At 39.4% G+C, this 17,826-nt stretch overlaps 1 non-coding gene across 1 annotated transcript; it reads right to left on the reverse strand.

The window, feature by feature from the left end:
* Window positions 1-16,230: 16,230 nt before the first annotated feature.
* Window positions 16,231-16,337, reverse strand: LOC122686519. Its single transcript, XR_006338803.1, has one exon. It is a non-coding gene; the product is annotated as a U6 spliceosomal RNA (small nuclear RNA).
* Window positions 16,338-17,826: the final 1,489 nt, after the last annotated feature.

Consider the following 17,826-nt stretch of genomic DNA (forward strand, 5'->3'; position numbering starts at 1 on the left):
GAAGAGAAACACTGTTCTGTTACTAGTGGATTTCAGTGTGAGGATGAACCCAAACAGGTAAAAGCAGGGCTGAAATAAGGCGAGGTACCAGGTACCTCTATACCAATCCCCGCTTCAACTAGCCCTTGTTTTGTATATTACATGAATCCATAAATGCCCTTTTTTGGCTTATGCCAGTGTGAGCTGGGTTTTTGGCTACTTGGAGTTGAAAGGGTTCTAAATTTTATAATATTCGACCTATATCTGTGTTACGTCTCATTCAGGCCTATCTCCGTGACTAAAGTTCACAGAGACAGAGTTTGTGTCTTTGTTGTTGTTGTTACCTGTTCTATTCCTACCACCTTGTAGGGTGTCTGGAATGTTTGTTGCATAAGCCATTCTTCAAGTGCATCCTGTGTAAACACATTGTCTTGTGACTGGTTATCGTCAGTTTCCCTGCTAAATTTTAAACTCTCTGAGGACCAGGAATTTTGTTTTTTTGTTTCACTTGTCTTCAGCTCCCAGCCTAATGCACAGGCTTGGAACATATTAGGTACTTCATGAATGTTGGCAGAGTGAATGAACAAAATGTGGGAAAACATATGAAGTCAAACCAGAGTAAGGCCCATCATGAAAAGGCCGATTTACTCTGGTTTTAGAAATTGATTTCCCAGATATAAGTATTGAATGCCTATGAAGTGAAACCTTGATACTTATGACAGATTTGGAAAACTGGGAATGAATCAATCTAACTAATATTCTTTCTTCTCCCCTATTTTATATCATCAAAAGAAACGATGACTCTTGTCTCACTAAACCATTATGCTTCTGTGACCTAAGAAGGCCTAAGCAGATGTATAAAAAAGTGGTTAATATATGATTATCATGTAGTTTATACATTTGCAGTATCTGGAGGAAAACAACTGGTCACTATGGTAGTTACAGTATCAAACAATTCAAGATTCATGAGCTCTTCTAGATCATTTGAAATTCTAAATAATAAAAGACGAAGACTATTCACTAAAGACCCTAGAAAGCCCACAAGGGATTCCAGTCCCCACGCATGGACCCACAGACACAATCAGTCTATTCTGAGAACAGAAAGAAAACTTTTTCATCATTTCCTCTCCCTGTGTAAGTGTATGATTCAAGAAAGAAATGGAGTTTCCTGGAAAGAAACCTGGGTGGTGTGAGTTCCCTAAACTGTCTTTAGTGATGGGGAGAAAAGGCTGCGATTCCAGGAAAATAGGGTTTTGGCCCAGGTATCTTTGTCAGGGCAATGTTGGTGAACAAGCTCCTGATATGTGTGAGAACGGTCCTTTCACCAGCAAGACCAAACCCAAACTAAACCCAAACCTCTGAACCAAAAAAATAATAGAGGACAAAACTTTGCTAGTTTGTGACAGTTTTCTCTCATCTGTTTTTCCCCCTTGTTAAGTGAAATGGCCCATTAAGTTCATAAAGTTGAGCACATCATGCACAAAATCTCAGATTTCTTAGGCTGATTTTATCAACTAATTAATGCAGAATGTTCTTGGAGATCTCAGGAGTCAACCTGCATTCTGATGCCCTCTAGAGAATAAACAAAATTTAAAACAAGAACTTCAGTTTTAATGAACTCATGATTAGAAACAGATTTGAAAGAAACAATTAATATTCATTGTGGGGCTTCCCTGGTGGCTCAGTGGTAAAGAATCTGCCTGCCAATGCAGGGAACACAGATTTAATCCCTGATCTGGAAAGATCCTACATGACACAGAGCAACTAAGTCTGTGCTCTGCAACTATTGAGCCTGTGTTCTAGAAATCGGGAGCTGAAACTTCTGAGCAACAAAAATCCAGCACAACCATAAATAAATAAGTAAAATCATTAAAAAATATTCACTGTTGTGAATTAATAGGGAAAAAGGACTGAACTCAGAAAGAAAGCATGTTTCCTTCTTTATGTTGACTTTTAGAGTGAGGATTTGAGAATTCATACAACATGGAAAGAAGTCAGTGCTTCTTGACATCCAGACAAAAGAAACGAGTGGCATTCAGCTAACATCCAGCTTGATTCTTCCCTCCACAGGAATCCATTATGAACCTGTAAAGTAACTCTTTTGGCTAAGCAACAGGAAAAGTGTGTTGAGATTAGATCAATAGTGCAGTGATGTAGTGGATAGTCTACTATAGTATTATAGTATAAATAGCTGCTCTAGAGTATACTTCTTCATAATGGTATTTACTATAATAGGATTTTATTTGTACTATTAAACTTACAGAGTATTGATTATTTTAATATTACTTTATTTCCTAAATAGCTAGTATGACATGAGTACATAGTATTTGAACCAGATATATCATTAAGAATTGAAATAAAAGGGTAAAATGTTGATTCATTTTAGCAAGTATTTTCTTTACTTTTTCCTTTCTTTATATATTGAAGTATAGTTGATTTACAATGTCATGTTAGTTTCAGGTGTATAGCACAGGGATCCAGTTATACACATATATATTCTTTTTCAGATTCTTTTCCCATATAGATTATTACAAAATAGAGTTTGTAGCACAGTAGAGTTCCCTGTGCTATATATCAGGTCTTTGTTGATTATCTGTTTTGTATCTACTAATGTGTGTATCTGTTAATCCCAGTCTCCTAATTTATCCCTCTCCCCCTTCCTCTTTGGTAATCATGTTTGTTTTCTCTGTCTCTGGGTCTATTTCTGTTTTGTATCTTTTTTTAGATTACACATATAAGTGATATCATATTTTCTTTCTCTTTCTGCCTTACTTCACTTAGTATGCTAATTTCTAGGTCCATCCATGTGGCTGCAAATGGCAATATTTCATTCTTTCATGCTGCAGTCCATGGGGTTGCAAAGAGTTGGACATGACTGAGTGACTGAACTGAACGGCTAAGTGAAATTCCATGTTATATATATTCCATTATATATATATAATATATATACATATATATGGTCTTCCTAGGTGGCACTAGTGGTAAAGAACCTACCTGCCAGCCAATTCAGGAGACTTAAGAGACGCAGGTTCGATCCCTGGGTTCGGAAGATCCCTTGGAGGAGGGCACGGCAAGCCTCTCCAGTATTCTTGTCAGGAAAATCCCATGGACAGAGGAGCCTGGTGGGCTATGGTGTCACAAAGAGTTGGACATGACAGAAGTAACTTAGCGTGCACCACATCATCTTTATCTTTTCCTCTGTTAGTAGACGTTTCATGTCTTGGGCTGTTGTAAATGGTTGTTTTACCAAGTATTAATTATTTCTCTAAATTCTTATCTGGCTTTTTAGGTAAGAGTAATCTGATTGATTTAATGTGTTTATCTCTTCACAGTGATGTACATGGAGATCCCGCAGATGTCTGGAACCCATTTAACAGCTTTCTTAAATTAACTTACTTTATAATTTTAATAGCCATGGATGACAAATTTAGCTCACGGTTCTTCCCATGCTTCATACATAGGAAAGATTATTTCTCTATGTGTCACTTTCTCAAGGTGAGTTTTGTAAATTAAAGACAAAAAAATCTGATCAAGTCATTTTATCATCAATTAATACTCTTAATGGAGAAGGAAATGGCGATCCACTTTTATTCTTGCCAGGAATCCTATGGAGCCTGGCAGGCTACAGTCCATAGGGTTGCAAAGATTTGGTTATGACTAGAGCAACTTAGCACACACGTAGCAATACTCTTAAGTGGGATCCATAAGATAAATGTAGGGAATGGCAGACTAGTTGGTTATTCAATTATTGGAATTTTTTTTTTTTAACTAAAATGAATCTTTGAGTTGCATTTTTTAGAGAGTCTGGATAGTGATAGAACTTTTCTTCTTAAACTTATAGTGATCCTGGAAGTTTGCTCTCCCTGATTTTAATCATATGGGTGAACGGTGTAAGGTGTTTGAGACCTGTGGCAGATTGCATTCTCCAAAGATGCTCACCACAATCCACCCCTTACAATGTGATGCTGATGCTCCTCCTGTTAAGAAAGGGCATCTCTGTTTCTTCTTGAATCTGACGGGCCTGTAACGATGGGGGAAGTGACCCTATGTGACTTGTGAGGCTACCGCATAGAAGGCTATGCTACAGCTTCCACCTGTGTTCCAACCACGTTGTTCAAAGAAGGCAGGCCACACGGAGAGGCTGTGTGTGAGTGCTCCAGACCACAGCTTTGGCTGACGTCCTAGCCAACGGCCATAAGCAATGGGCCGTGTGAGTGGAGAAACATAGAAGGTGACTCCAGTACCCAGAATTGTCAGGCTGCATGAAAAACAAGTTCCGAGAAGGGGAGCTTGCCCCTTGAGTTGAGTAAATCATGAGAACTGTTTAGAGTTAATAATAGTAAAATGACCACTGTTCTCTTAAGCTACTAAGCTTTAGGAAGACACACAGTACAACGATGGATGACTGGAAGCAGATAGAATGAAGTTCTCTTCAGTTTCCTAGGTCATCTTTTGTGGCGTACGATTTCACAGCATTCTCTTTGTGGGAGGTTTCTTCCTGATCACATAGCATCACATCTTAGAAGGAGGGGTCAAGACCGAAGACTGAACTGCCAATTATGTAGCAATCTACAATCATCCTGTCTCTTGGAGCGATCAAGACTGTTGGGAAAACTACAAAAGCCTGACAAAATTAGAGGACTCGTTTAAAGAAAAAAAAACTAGCATATCAAAAAAGTGAGTTACAAACAATTTGAAAAATATAGTATCATTTTTGGTGTAATTTTTTTTTCTCTGTACATAACTGAGTTCATTGAGGGAATAGATTTTTGTCTGTTTATTTTTTTCCCCATAATATACACTTAAAGGTTCATATAGACAAAGCTATGGTTTTTCTAGTAGTCATGTACGGATGTGAGAGTTGGACCATAAAGAAAGCTGAATGCCAAAGAACTGATGCTTTTGAACTGTGATGTTGGAGAAGACTGTTGTGAGCCCCTTGGACTGCAAGGAGATCAAACCAGTCAATCCTAAGGGAAATCAACCCTGAATACTCATTGGAAGGACTGATGCTGAAGCTCCAATACTTGGGCCACCTGATGTGAAGAGCTGACTCATTGGAAAAAGATGCTGATGTTGGGAAAGATTGAGGGCAAGAGGAAAAGAGGGCAGCAGAGGATGAGATGGCTGGATGGCATCACTGATTCAGTGGACATGAATTTGGGCAAACTCCGGGAAATGGTGAGGTGGCGTGCTGCAGTCCATGTGGTTGCAAAGAGCTGGACACGACTGAGCAACTGAACAACAACAAAACTGCGTGGCACAAAGGCTCAATAAAAATGTGTTGAATGAATAAATGAATGTAAACATATCTGGCAGAATGAGAACCAGACTGTACTTCTGACAGAATTCTATGTGGTTTTCCTTTTTTGTTTCTTCTTTGTTTTTCCAAAATTCACTACCACAATTATGGATTGCATGTAAAAGATCATAATGTTCTATTTTAGAAATACTAAAAGCTTTCAAATATCTACATATAAGCACACAGTCAAATATTTATCTAAGCAAAATATCCTCTTAGGAAAAAAAAATTCATTTTCAAAAAAATCTCAAGAGAAGGCTTTGCATTGTGTGGGCAGGGCCATTAATAAATGCAGACTTTTTTAGTTACTATTTGAGTGCTCTACAAAGTATCATAGAAAGAGACTTCTGTCAAGGATTGAATAAATTATTCCATTTATTTTACTGTCATATTATGATCTCTTTATTTAGGCCAGCTGGGACTCCTTTTGTCTGCCAATTTAAAAACATCAGATCAGCAAGTTATACCAAAAAAGGCCCCGAGAGAAAGTCTGTTTCCACTACGTTTGTTCAGTTTTAGTATGGAAAATAGATTTCAGTTTGCTTGCCAAGTCTGTTTGACTGTACTGGTGATTACCTATTATGCTGTGTGGAGAAGGATCCTGAGAGTATGCTTAGCAGCGTCTGCCATGGATCAGGTATAGAGGAGAAGGGGCCTGATTGTCCTGTCAGCGAAACGACTTTGTCGGTTACTGTCATGTAACCCATCTTGTACCAGGACCTACTTCTTTATAAACTCTTGGTCCTAATTAACTCCTTGGGATGAGTTCTAAATGGGACAGGCAGAACAGTGCTCCCCAAAGAGGTCTACCTCCTAACCCTGAGAACTGGGATAACAGTCACGTTTGACTGAATGGAATGGTAAAATGATTACTGACTGCAACCTATCTGGCAATCTAGTTAGACACCTCTTCCCATAGCCACTGCCATGTGAATGTTCGTTACATGGCAGAGGGGCAGATGGAATAAATCACTAATCAGCTAGTGATTAGTGATTAGTCCACTCCCTTCATGTAGGGAGTGGACTGTGAATTATATCCTGGTGGGCCCATTTTAATCACAAGCGTCCTTCAAAGCGTGAGAGACAGAGGAGACAAAGGCAGAGCTGCGGCTCTGGAAATGAGAACCAGAGAATCAGCTGCGTGGTGAAGGACGCTGCTTCACTTTGTCGGCTTTGAAAAAGCAGAAAGGGAGCCGAGAGTGAAGGAAAGCGGACTCGAGAAACTAAGGTCCCTCTTGAGTTCCCAGAAAGGAATGTGTCCTGCCAGCACCTTGCTCTTAAATAGGTGGGATCCATGTCCTATTTCTAACTATAGAGAAGAAAAAATGATTTTTCCTCTAACTTTCTGAGAGTTCTTAGCTGAGCCCTCTTGTATTAAAAGACATTAACAGGAGAAAAACAAACAGACGTTTATTATCATGTATACCTCAGGAGATGGGCTTCCCAATTGGCACTAGTGGTAAAGAACCTGTCTGCCAATACACAGGAGATGTGGGTTCAGTCCCAGGGTCGGGAAGACCTCCTGGTGAAGGGCATTGCAACCCACTCAGTATTCCTGCCTGAAAAATCCTACGGACAGAGGAGCCTGGCAGGCTACAGTCCGTAGCGTCAGACAGTCAGACATGACTGAAGAGACTTCAGTCAGTTCAGTCGCTGGTCGCGTCCAACTCTTTGCCACCCCACAGACTGCAGCACGCCAGGTTTCCCTGTCCATCACAAACTCCCAGAGCTTGCACAAACTCATGTCCATCCAGTCAGTGATGCCATCCCACCATCTTATCCTCTGTGATCCCCCTATCCTCCTGCCCTCAATCTTTCCCAGCATCAGGGTCTTTTCCATTGAGTCAGTTCTTCGAATCAGGTGGCCAGACTATTGGAGTTTCAGCTTCAGCATCAGTCCTTCCAATGAACACCCAGGACTGATCTCCTTTAGGATGGACTGGGTGGATCTCCTTGCAGTCCAAGGGACTCTCAAGAGTCTTCTCCAACACCACAGTTCAAAAGCATCAATTCTTCAGCACTCAGCTTTTTTTTCTAGTCCAACTCTCACATCCATACATGACCACTGGAAAAACTATAGTCTTGACTAGATGGGCTGTTGTTGGCAAAGTAGCGTCTCTGCTTTTTAACATGCTCTCTAGGTTGGCCATAGCTTTTCTTCCAAGGAGCAAGCGTCTTTGAATTTCATAGCTGCAGTCACCATCTGCAGTGATTTTGGAGCCCCCAAAAATAAAGTCTCTCACCGTTTCCATTGTTTCCCCATCTATTTGCCATGAAGTGATGGGACCAGATGCCATGATCTTAAGCCAACTTCTTCATTCTCCTCTTTCACTTTCATCAAGAAGCTCTTTAGTTCTTCGCTTTCTGCCGTGAGGGTGGTGTCATCTGCATATCTGAGGTTATTGATATTTCTCCCAGCAATCTTGATTTCAGTTTGTGCTTCATCCAGCCCAGCATTTTGCATGATATACTCTGCATATAAGTTAAATAAGCAGGGTGACAATATACAGCCTTGTCGTACTCCTTTCCTGATTTGGAACCAGTCTTGTTCCATGTCCAGTTCTAACTGTTGCTTCTTGACCTGCATACAGATTTCTGAGGAGGCAGGTCAGGTGGCAGGTAATGAAGTGACTTAGCATTCACATAACTCAGAAAATAGCCAGGAAGATGAGTAATTAAAAGAGGTAGCTTTACGATTCAGCATTAAATACCATCTTAACAGGGAAAGGGGAGGTGGGGGTGTATACCTCCTAGGGGAGAGCAAAGAATTCTTATGAAAGATAAATAGGCCCTTGGGAGTACAGATGTGAGACAGGACATTTGTCGCATTTGTGACAAAGTCTGTCTGGGTGTGATGTCAGCCACTAGTCTCCTCCCCGGCTAAGGAAACTCTTGGGGAGGGGAATTTATCCCAGTTGAGTTCCTTTTGGAAGTCCTGTCTTTAGGCAGATAAGGGGAGATCAGAAAAAAGCCTCTCCCTGCCTTTGCTGTTTTGCAAGTGCCTACAGCTCAAAATAATCAATATGCCACAGTAGCATATTTGGGGGAGCCATATTCTGTTACCTGTCATAACATACAGACCTGTGAGATGAATTTGTGTTGTATAAGACACCAAGTTTCTGGTAATTTGTTACAGCTGCAGCAAAAAAAGTAATACACACAATACAGGTTAGTCTGCCTTTGAGAAGGAAAATGTGGATCCACAGTTCCCGCCCATCTCCTGACTCCCTGGGGGCCTGGACACCACCTTACAAGTCACGGCCCGTTTCCTCTAAGAACTTTAGGGCCAAGTCTCTCAACTTAACATGCTGTATTCAATTGTGTGAGAAGCACACGGGTTTTATCATTGCTGTTAAATGATCAGTTTAATTTCCCTTTCTTGCAAATAATTCTTGTCTAGCCAGTAAGACCACATTCACTGAACAACTGTAGAGCAATACAAAATCATTTGAAATTGCTGTGCTTTGTAACATAAGGGAGGCGAGATTAATACTAGCTAGAATTATTGGCGATGGCTTTGGGGAACAACTAAAATCACTAATACTGAATTTTTCAAAATAGTTACTATTTATTAAGAACCAAATATTACTTCACATACATGATCTTATTTATCTTTAGAACAACCTTCAAAAGAAGGTACTACTGTTTCCGTTTTACAAATGGGGATAGCAAAGCTCAGTTCAGGAACTAACTTGTCAGAGTCTTGGTAGGGCTGTGGAAATTATCTTGATGGATCAGATAGTTCCTTTGGGGTAAAAAGATTTGCCCTGTGGCCAGCTGTTCTCTCAGATCCTGAGTTTAGTGACATATTGCACCTTTTGGGAGGAGTTGCCTCTCCCTTCAGCCTTGGGAATATGCAGATGATTTTATTTTCAACAAATAAGGCTGGCTTTATGAAGCAGTAGCACTAAGATTTAGTTATAGCCAAAGCAACAGCTACAGCGGTGCTTCTAAAATTTTCTCACATTTTAGAAGCACCTGGGAAGCTTTAAAATCCCAATGTCCAGGCCACACTGCATGCCAATTAAATCCTAAACTGTTGGAGTAGAGTTAGACATTTTTTTTCTTTTAAGGCATCCAAAGTGATTCCAAATTTAGGAGGTCCTGATCTACAACCAGGGACTTCATTTGTGGTACTGGTAGCCCCACCATGTAACTGGTGCAATATTCAATTACATAAGCATACCCTTAAAAAAAAAAACTAGTTTATTATGCTCTGTCACTGTAAAATGAGTTCCTCCAAGTTAGAAGCTTAATAAAATCAGGTTCTCTTATCTACAGATTCATTTGAATGGATTTCTGAGTTTGGTGAAATTTGCTAATTTTTTTATTAGTATATATATTTTCCATTCACAATTCTAATGTCTTTGTTCTATTTACACAAAGCAAAGGCATTCTCTGTTTACATCCCCGAAATATGTTTAAATAAAGTCTGTCTTCCTAGTCTTTTACTATTAAGGTGGTCATATTATATTGACATTAAGACAAAAACTCAGAAGCAGGAAAAGCTTTTAAAATGTAGTGTAAATAAAGGAAATCCAAACAAAGACACTATCCGCCTCATGGTCTGGGGTAAAAAATTCACAAGTCAGTGGGGCCAGGCAGGAAGTCTAAATAAATAAGAGGGACTCAGGTTTTTAAAGAGAGAACAGGAGAGAGACTGTGAGAGAAAGCCGGGAGAGGGGAGAGAAAGTGGGGTAGAAGCTTTCCCCACCACAGAAAAGAGGGGAGCAAAGGGGAGGACAGGAGAAGAGAGGGGAGAAAGGAGGGGTAGAGGACAGAAGATCGGATGTCCATCGTTGCCACGTGTTTCATGTCCATCGTTGCCACGTGTTTCAATTTTTTGAGAAACTAGAAATCAGGCCTTTTAAAATATGTGTGTATATATATATAATTTAGTATCTGCTCAAGGAAATCTAAACTCTATGCTGAAGGACAGGTTTGAGAACCTGGGAAAAAAACCAAGTTCATATCTATTTAAGGAAAACTGGTGAAATTATTTACTTAGGAGGTTTTGAAGAGAGCGGACATTTTAATAAATACTTCAGCCTCTTGCTTTATTCTAGTCCTTGTCAAACTCAAAACAGACACTCATTTTTTCCCCCCTTTTATTATTTGTTAAGCACGTGCAGACCAAATTGACTTTCTTTGGCCTCCTCCCCACCCCCACCCCCCTTCATTTTCCTTTCCTTGTGTCAGATGCTTTCAATTGCTTGTAATAATAGACTGGCTACAGTTGACTAGTTCTGAGGAGGACAGAGATGAGGCCGTCACCTGTGATCCACAATGGCTAGAAGCATGAAGACTCTTCTTTTTTTTTTTTTAGTTCACTAGCCATCGACTTAAAAACGCCCATTTCTCAGCGAACACGCTGCCTTTTCCTTTTAGCTCCACCCTCTGTTCATTTCTCTGGGGTTAATGGTGAGCTCTTCGTTCCATAAAATAAGTGACAGTCAAAAAGGCCAGTTTATTTCAGCCCCTTCTGTTGGAAGGATGGCTACCAAAGGTGAAAAGACAGTGGTGATAGTAGTTATCACCTTTAACATCTCGGAATTGGGTAGCTGGTGGCCACAAGAACAGAGCCAGACACGCACTTCTTGCTACGCAGGCGGGAGGCTCGGCCCAGGCCCGGAGCCGCCGGGGAGGCGGGCGGTGCTCCCGAAGCTCCTCCCAGGGGCGCTCCTCACCGCTTTCCGCGGTCTTCCCATATTTGGCCCTTTGAACAGTACCGTGCAATAGGCGGGGTAGAGATGATGATTCCGTTTTATAAATGATTAAACTAGGTGGTCAAAGTTTCAAAAATATATTCAAGGTCAAGTAACTAGAAGCTAGAACTTTACATCTTGTTCAGGACCTTTTCGAGGTAGACAGTGCCCAAGCCAGTTCCATTTCTTGGGACTCCCAATATCTTTAAAAATGGAGAAATGTCCGAACACGAGCACATTTAATTTTAAACGTTTGCATTTAGGAAGCCATTTTTAACATGATCCCCCACCCCCAAGGTGACTGTAAGTATGAGCTACCGTGGAGGTAGTGGCTAATCTCTCTCTCTCTCTCTCCCCACCCCACTGCAGGAGCCAGAGAGCCAAAAGAAGACTCAGGCTGATACCATAGCCGTGGGTTTCCTTGGCAGCTCCGTGATTCCTATGCAGAAAGGGTGACAATGGCTGGAATCCTTGCCTTGAAGCTGTATTTTCATCGTACTTTAAGATTGAGAAGGTATATCAAAGGATGTAGTTATGAGTCCAGTAGGAACTGGCAGAGATGATGGGTGTGGATGCAGGGGGTTGGCTAGGGAAGGGAGACCAGCTGATCCTTGGCTCCCTCACCTGTTTTTGATTGTGTAAATGGAACCACCAGGCAACTTATTTCACAGAGAAGTGAATAAAATCTCAGCCCAGACCTGGGAGCCCTCTCTCTCTCTCTCCTGAATAGTTTAAGTTTTTTTGTTTTTTTTTTTTTAGTTTAAGCTTTTTTTTATGTTCCAGGCCTTGGGCTCTGGAGCGGAGAAGGACCCAGAGAATCCTACTCAAGTGGAGCTTAGAGTCTTAATAGGGAGAAGGAACAAACAGAATGAAGATAATCTGAGATAAATCATCAGTGGTATGATGAACATGAAGACCGAGCAACGCATTTGCAGCAACATGGAGGGGCCTAGAGATTGTCCTACTAAGTGAGGTAAGTCAGACAGAGAAGGGGAAACAGCATAAGCCATCCCTTATATGTGAAATGTAAAAGGAAATGATACAAATGAACTTAGGAGACAGAAAGAGACCCACAGACTTCCAAAAGGAACTTATGGTTGCCAGGGGGTAGGGATGATTACAGACTTTGGGAAGGTAATGTACACTGCTGTATTTAAAATGGATAACCAACAAAGGCTTATTGTATAGCATATGAAACCCTGCTCAATGTTATGTGCCAGCCTGGATGGGAGGGGGCTTTGGGGGAGAATGGATACATGTGTATGTATGGCTGAGTCCCTCGCTGTTCATCTGAAACTATCACAACATTGTTAGTTGGCTGTACCCCAATACAAAATCTTTTTGGTGTTAAAAAATTAAAAAAACAGGGCAATGAGATAAAGAGGAATTACCAGTAGGTAAAGCCAGTTTTTCACACTAATAAAGCCTTTGCTTGAGGGTCAAATTTGTATGAGCTTTTTCAGGTCATCTAGCAGTCTCAAGGGTATTAAAGAATGCCAGCTGCCACTGATGGACACAAGCTCACAAATACAGATCTGCACACCTCAGGATACAGACATGGATGTGGGCAGTGTCACTGTGACGGAACATGACCGATTAACAGTAGAACAAAACGGCAATTTGTTGGATCTCTCCGAGGAAGTTACCTGTACAACTATAGGTGTGCTTAGTCACTTAGTCGCGTCCGGCTCTTGCGACCCCGTAGACTGTAGCCTGCCAGGCTCCTCTGTCCACAGAATTCTCCAGGCGAAAATACTGGAGTGGGTTGCCATTTCCTTCTCAAAATTATACAAATGTTAACATTGAAGTTGCCACTGCTAAAGCAGTTTGAACATCAACTTTTGTGATAACCTATGATTGAAGCCTGTAGCCCCTGCTATTGAATAATCCCCAATGAAAGCAAGATGTCAGTCTTTAAGAACAGATTTGATTTTTGGAAGGAACCAAAACTCTTTGTGGGGGGGGCAATTCTGGATAATACTATTTTGGTTTACAAATAAAATTTGAAGCAGATCTAAAAGTATTTTGAACAGTGAAGAAGGGGAGTTGTCTAGTTTGAAAAAAAAAAGTGTGGTTATTTTGAGGGCAACAACACTTTGTTTAAATATTCAGATATTTTTGCATAAGTTTGTTTCATGTATGCAATATGACACTTCTTTTTTATAGTGGATTTATTTTTTAAATACATAGGATTTTAGAAACTGAAGTATAGTTAATTTACAATGTTGTGTTAGTTTTAGGTGTATAGCAAGTGATTCAGTTACATGTATATAGTCTTCAGACTATTTTCCATTAAAGGTTATCACAAGATTTTGAATATAGTTTCCTGTGCTATAGAGTAGGTCCTTGTTGTTTATCTATTTTATATATAGTAGCGTGTATCTGTTAATCCCAAACTCCTAATTTATCCCTCTCTTCCCCTGCAACATAACACTTATTAATTTTTGACTAGACAGAGATTTCTGGTAACCAGGAGCTGGTTGCTAACAGGTTAATAGTCATTAATTTTAGTTCTTTTTTGCGTTATTTCTAACAAAGTCCACTAATGAGTATTCTGTCCTTTTATTATTCATTATAGCCTTAAATGAAGGATTTTTTAGATTTCCCCCTGCTCACTACCTCTGACTTTTTCCAGACAAGATTCCAGAATCTTAGATCATAATGAAAACTGGAAGAAATATGTCTCCCTCATTGTTTTCAAGACATTTTCACACTCGGTTTTTTTTTTGAAGCACCATGCAATGGGCAGAGGAGAGATTATTATCCTATTTTACAAATGCTTAAATGGAATATTTCAAAATACAGAAATATATACAAGGCTACATAACTGTGTCCCGGAAACAAACCTTGCAGTTTCACTTAGGTTCTACAGATTCCCTAGGAAGAAACTTTGCTATAAAGATTGAAGAGATAGCTTGGGAAAATTCATGTCTGATTTTAAGATTCAGGATATTTTTGTCATGTTTATCATAATTTACCCAAATAACTTGAAGAATTTTGTGTGTTTGTATTTTAGTGTTTTCGAAATCATGAAGCTATTTTTAAACAATTTGGTATTTATTTTGGATTCTAATCCAGAGTGTTCACCACTGCAGTTTTCCGTTGGTCAGCTACTTCTGTGTTAGCTGTTTATCATGACTGTGCTCAGTTTAGGAGAGATTTGAGGACAACTCAGTAATTACTGGTATTTTTGTTATTCAGCATTTGATAGATACTTTTTTAAGAATGCTTCAGGAGATAATACTACTGATGATCACTCCACTGAAATTATAGTCTTTGTTAAATCACAGGAAACCCATTCTCTCTTTCTCTTTTTTTAACATAAAGCAGCTCTTCTAGGTGCTGGAATGTATAATTTAAGGCTCTGACTACTACTTTTTATTTTTCCAAAGCACTTTCACGTATGTTATCTCTATATAATCCTGTGAGTGGGAAGACTATCTTATCTACAGTTCCTTCAGTTTTCAGATTAGGAAAAAAAGTGGCTACATTTGCTCTGTGTTATGTAGATAATTAGTGGCAGACCAAGAACCCTAAATCCCACTTGGCCTATCAACTGTGCTTTCTGTACGTTGACATAATATAAGAGTGATGATTATGGGCAACCATCTAGCATTTTAATATTTGAGGAAAATAACAGTCTGTATTGCTTCCTTCTGTGCCAGCTACCAGCTCATCTCCATCTTGATCCATAAGAAAAATTCCTTGAATCTTAGATCTTAGGAACTCCTCTGATTTAAAACATTGGCTCCTCTCTCATCAGAGTCCTCGTTGTCTATAGTTTGTAGTCTATAGTTTGTAGTAGTCTCTTGGTAGTCTATAGTTTGTCTATAGTCTCTTGGTTTATATTTAATTTAGCTCTCAAGTAAGACTTTTCATCTGATTTTGTTTTGTTTTATGTATTTAACTCGTGTTGCCAATTAACAAGTTATTTATAGGTAGGGACTATATTTTTCTATGTGCATTCTTGAATTCAACCACTAGTTCTATTTCTTTTTCAAGGTATTGAGTTTGACTTTGTAAGATGTATGTTCAGAGAAAGACTTTTTCTTTCCTTCATCTTTCTCATCAGTTAGTCATCTTCTCCTACCAGAAGGGTGGGCAGCAAGGACCACTGCCAGATGCTAGATCCTGTTTACATGCCACACTTAATTTTCTTCATAGTGAAAGGATCTCCTTTTGTTTCAAATTAATGTCCAGATTCAAATGGTGACGTTTCAAATGACTATTAGCAGGACCAGCTGCATTATTTGTAGAGCCAAGTGCTGAATGAAAATGTAGGTCTCTTTGTTCAAAAAGGAGGGGCAGTGCCATTAAAGGTACTAAAATAAAGTTTTCTTTAAAAAGATTTTATTATTATAAAGCATAATAAGGGTAATAATGATGCATGAGTAACAACATAAACTTATAAATTGCAAAAAGTATTTTTTGGTGTCATCAGTTCAGTTCAGCCACTCAGTCGTGTCCAACTCTTTGTGATCCCATGAATCGCAGCACGCCGGGCCTCCCTGTCCATCACCAACTCCTGGAGTCCACCCAAACCCATGTCCATTGAGTTGGTGATGCCATCCAACCATCTCATCTTCTGTCGTCCCCTTCTCCTCCTGCCCTCAATCTTTCCCACCATCAGGATCTTTTCAAGTGAATCAGCTGTTCGCATCAGGTGGCCAAAGTATTGGAGTTTCAGCTTCATCCATACATGACCACTGGAAAAACCATAGCCTTGACTAGACGGACCTTTGTTGGCAAAGTAATGTCTGTGCTTTTTAATATGCTATCTAGGTTGGTCATAACTTTCCTTCCAAGGAGTAAGCGTCTTTTAATTTCATGGCTGCAATCACCACCTGCAGTGATTTTGGAGCCCCCAAAAATAAAGCCAGCCACTGTTTCCACTGTTTCCCCATCTGTTTGCCATGAAGTGACAGGACTGGATGCCATGATCTTAGTTTTCTGAATGTTGAGCTTTAAGCCAACTTTTTCACTCTCCTCTTTCACTTTCATCAGGAGCCTCTTTAGTTCCTCACTTTCTGCCATAAGGGTGGTGTCATCTGCATATCTGAGGTTATTGGTATTTCTCCCTGCAATCTTGATTCCAGCTTGTGTTTCCTCCAGCCCAGCTTTCTCATGATGTACTCTGAATATAAGTTAAATAAGCAGGGTGACAGTATACAGCCTTGATGTACTCCTTTTTCTATTTGGAACCAGTCTGTTGTTTCATATCCATTTCTTTTTTTTTTTTTTTAAAAAAATATGGAACGCTTCACGAATCCGCGTGTCATCCTTGCGCAGGGGCCATGCTAATCTTCTCTGTATCGTTCCAATTTTAGTATATGTGCTGCCGAAGCGAGCACTCATATCCATTTCTAACTGTTGGTTCCTGACCTGCATACAGGTTTCTCAGAAGCCAGGTCAGGTGGTCTGGTATTCCCATCTCCTTCAGAATTTTCCACAGTTTGTTGTGATCCACACAGTCAAAGGCTTTAGCATAGTCAATAAAGCAGAAATAGATGTTTTTCTGGAATTCTTTTGCTTTTTTGATGATCCAGCGGGTGTTGGCAATTTGATCTCTGGTTCCTCTGCCTTTTCTAAAACCAGCTTGGACATCTGGCGGTTCATGGTTCACGTATTGCTGAAACCTGGCTTGGAGAATTTTGAGTATTACTTTACTAGAGTGTGACATGAGTGCAATTGTGCGGTAGTTTGAGCATTCTTTGGTGTCATAATTTTACATATTAAAACAGTACTTTTTTCTTCAGATTTTTCAAAATTTATTTATTTTTGCCACATTTACTTCAGATTGTTTAAATAGAAAATTGCAAGTAAAAAAAAAAAAAAAAAAAAAAAGAAAATTGCAAGTAAAGTAGCAGCCCCTTTTGTATCTCTTTTCAGTAATTCACTTCCACCTCAGATGTGAATGGTATCCTGAATTTGGTGTTTGTTGTCATGTTTTTATATTTTAATGATGTCTTTATAGACTTAAAAGGTTGTGAAGAATTTTTTGTAGGTGTTCATATTTCAAATTAATTATTTTGGTTTTTAAGTTTTAAAACATGTAGTCTTTGTTTGAAATTTCTAACTGTAATGGTGTGTTTTTTTAATTTCTGTTTTCAGTTCTTTTAGTTGCTGTTTTATGCCCTTTGAAGCTTTGTCATCAGTGCATATTATTATGTTTTCTGAGGGACTTGATTCTCTTTTTTTTATGATGCAGTGATCCTGTTTTTCTTTCTAATACTTCTTGTTTTGAAGTCTGCCTTGTCTGATGTTAATATAATCAGTTCTATCTTAGTATTTTCATGTTTTATTTTCCTTCATCCTTTTATCTTTAAACTATCTGTGTCTTTATACCTAAAGCAGGTTTCCCACAGCAATCATATGGTAGGATCTTGTTTTTTCTGCAGTTTGACAGTCTTTGTCTTTTAATTGGAATATTTAGCACCATTTACATGCAATTATTGAAATGAAAGTGAAAGCGTTAGTCGATAACTCATGTCCAACTCTTTGCAACGCCATGGACTGTAGCCCACCAGGCTACTGTGTCCATGGGATTTTTCAGGCAAGAATACTGGAGGGGGTTGCCATTTCCTTCTCCAGGGGACCTCCCTGATCCAGGGATCGAACCCACGTCTCCTGCATTGCAGGTGGATTCTTTAGCATTGAGCCACCAAACAGTCATTATTGATATTTATATCTTATATACATATTATATAAGTTTTAAAAAACTTTATATATATAAATTATAAAGATATTTATGTCTTGCTATTTGGTTTCTGTTTTTTTGCATTTGTTAAAACCGTACTTTATTAATGTGATATCTTGATTGCTCATACAATTTTTCTGGCT

Source organism: Cervus elaphus, chromosome 3, assembly GCF_910594005.1.
Source record: "Cervus elaphus chromosome 3, mCerEla1.1, whole genome shotgun sequence".
NCBI lineage: Eukaryota > Metazoa > Chordata > Mammalia > Artiodactyla > Cervidae > Cervus > Cervus elaphus.